Raw genomic sequence first — 3,014 nt, 5'->3', positions numbered from 1 at the left:
TGTGTGGGGAGGGGGGGGGGGGGCGTTGATTATAAGTTGGTTGGGATTTTGTCTTGTTTTGTTTTGTTTTTGTTTTGTTTGTTTTGTTTTTTGTTGTTGTTTTTTTCATTGCAACCGGCCGGCGCCTGTGGTTTAAGAGGTTATGGAATGCTTTCATAATGTGGCATGCAGAACAACTATGTTCGATTCCCGTTTGCGGAGAACAGGTTTTCTTTCATTGAATACCGTACCTTGGTACTATGTATCCCTTTCACCTCGGATTGGCCCTGACAGACTTACAGAGTCGAAGCCCGCGACCCAAATAATCCATTGTGTAGATGGGGGCGTAACAACACCAACATTAATTTATAATAATTATTGCTTGCTAGTTTTTAAATTGTTGGTTTCATGGTATCTTATTCACGAGATCATTATTTAACGATTTATTTCTTCATTTATTTTTCATGTTCTTTCATCTACCTTTTCATTTACTTATATCTATTCATGATTTTGTCTTTAAGTCTTTTAACTTAGATTTGATCAATTTCTTTGTCCATTTAGCCCATGTATACCTTGACTCATCATATGATAATAAAACGGACTATGCCCTAGCAGACTACAGCATGTCTTTTTTTTTTGTGTCGTATGAAACTTGGCTTCTATGTACATAAAGGGCTAAATTAAATGTTGATACCCCCCCCCCCCCAAAAAAAAAAAAAACCCAAAAAAACCAAGCACGTACGCACGCATGCACCTGTTGATTTCCTCATAGAAGTTGTGTTTTCAACAGAAGTGGTTTAATTGTTTTTTGTATCACTATAATATACTGTCCTAATTTACTAACCCCCCCCCCCCCCTCCTCTTTGTTTGTGAGTGTTACACTCTTGTAACTTTAAGATTCGGCACTTATGTGACGCAAAGTGTTGCGCAAGTGCTGTGGATAGGGCCAACTGATAACAATCAAAAAAATGAATGGTCATTGGTCCAACTGGTTTCCTTGCTTTCCCACTCCCCTTACAACGAACAGCCTCTGTGGCCAAGTGGTAAGGCGTCGGTCTCGTAAACCGAAGATCCAGGGTTCGATCCCCTGCGGAGGCACTTATAGGCCGTGGGTTTTTTGTTTGTTGTTGGGATTTTTTTGTTGGTTGTTTTTTTTGGTTGTTTTGTTGTTTTTTGTTGTTTTTTTTGTTTGGCTTTCATGTTTCTTTTTTTGTTTTGTTGTTGTTTTTTTGTCCTCTTTGCAAAGGAAAAGAAATAGGAACAGTTTTTATTAATTCAGTTATATTCTCAGGATTAATGTTAGAATTTGGAATAGTTCTTTAGCTTTTTTATTTAAAAATTGTTTTTCTTTAAATATTATTGGCTTATAAAGGCACTATACACGGATTTTCCTCACTTTGCTGAGGTCGTCATAATGGGTATCCAGCTATCAAAAACGAAAGTTCTTGTCAGCATTTTAGTGTTTGAGCGCTTAATGAACTACTTGCATTATGTTAATGCTTCTCTGGAAGCCTTGAATGTTTCTGGGTGTGCTTGGGTCTACTGGGGTAATACTATGGTGTAGAGCGAATAAATCCAAAGCTTGCTCTCGATCGAGGATATACACTATACAAAAAATATTATAAATATTATTATTATTATTATTATTATCATCATCATCATTATTATTATTATTATTAGTATTATTATTGTTATTATTATTATTTATTTGTATTATCATTATTAGTATTAGTATTATTATTATTATTATCATTATTATTATTATATAATATCCTTATTATTATTTATTTGAATTATCATTATTATTATTATTATTATTATTATTATTATTATTATAATTATTATTATCACGTCATCATTATGTTTATTAATACGTTTATTTTTTTAATGTCACGGCCGGACAGATTTGCGGTGAGACTTTTTTAATGAGAAAATTGTTTTCTTATAATTTGAAACCCGTGTTAAGATTCGTCAGGGGAGTTTCTTATTTTTTATAAATTCACCTTATGATCATATTTTCATCATATTTTCTCTTCTAAGCTAAAAGCTCAAAAGCAAGCTTTATAAGAAAGTAAAGAGAGGAAGATACTATGCGCAAGCTTTCTCGCTTAACTCGTTGCCGACACCGCTTTTTGGTCATTCGACATAAGATGAAGTTGAAGACGCGCTGTTTCGGGGCATTTTAGAAAGACGCATAAGATTTTCAAATAGACCTTTCAATTTTACTTCTTCATCTAAAACTGTAAAAGGCAGGCAACAAAATGCAATTTAGGAGATACGAAAATTCATGTTTCTGATTCTTCCAAGCTTAACAATGTTTAAGAATGTTATGCTGTTTACGTAACTAACATTTAGCTCCTTACAAAATCACATGTAGGACACGTAACACGATTTTTAAAAGTGTGTGTGTGTGGCGGGGGGGGGGGGGGGAGCTAGTCGGACAAATGTGGCCTCTACGTCCTTGAAGAGTTTAATCGTATGTACTCTGGGATATATGAGAGGAGGTAAATCAGAAACGCACGTCGTTACATTATGTGTAGAGCATTTCTTGATTAATTCTCTAGATACCATAGTCTTGACAAAGACTTCCAGGTTTTTTTGTTTTGTAAGTGTTTACGGAGCTCGCGACTGCATAAAGCATCAGGCAATCAGTATCTTTTAAGGGTTCCTAGAAAAGGGGGTAAAAAATTTGCTGAAAGATCGTTCGCCCACCTTGCTCCGTCAGTTTGGAACTCTCTTCCCCAACCCTAGAGACATACAACATCTGAGTCTAAATTTTAAATTAAAGACACATTTAATGATATCCTTTTTATGTCAGTAGATTCATGTTAAATAAAATGTTATGTAAATAACTATGTATCCATTTATGTATTTTGTGAATTGCATTGTGTATATCATTTTATGCTCATTTCATGACGATGTGTAAGCATGCGCGTGTGATAAGCAAGTAGATGTGTGTGTGTGTGTATGTGTGTGTGTGTGTATGTGTTTGTGCATGTGTTAGTGTGTGTATGTGTGTGTGTGTGTGTGTGTGT

General features: G+C 34.8%; 1 non-coding gene across 1 annotated transcript; it reads left to right on the top strand.

Moving 5' to 3' along the window:
- The first annotated feature begins 1,005 nt into the window (after positions 1-1,005).
- TRNAT-CGU lies at positions 1,006-1,077 on the top strand. The gene has a single exon. It is a non-coding gene; the product is annotated as a tRNA-Thr (tRNA).
- The last annotated feature ends 1,937 nt before the right edge of the window (positions 1,078-3,014 follow it).

This window comes from Aplysia californica, unplaced genomic scaffold, assembly GCF_000002075.1.
Source record: "Aplysia californica isolate F4 #8 unplaced genomic scaffold, AplCal3.0 scaffold01031, whole genome shotgun sequence".
NCBI classification, from domain to species: domain Eukaryota; kingdom Metazoa; phylum Mollusca; class Gastropoda; order Aplysiida; family Aplysiidae; genus Aplysia; species Aplysia californica.
This window is presented reverse-complemented; position numbering and strand designations above follow the sequence as displayed.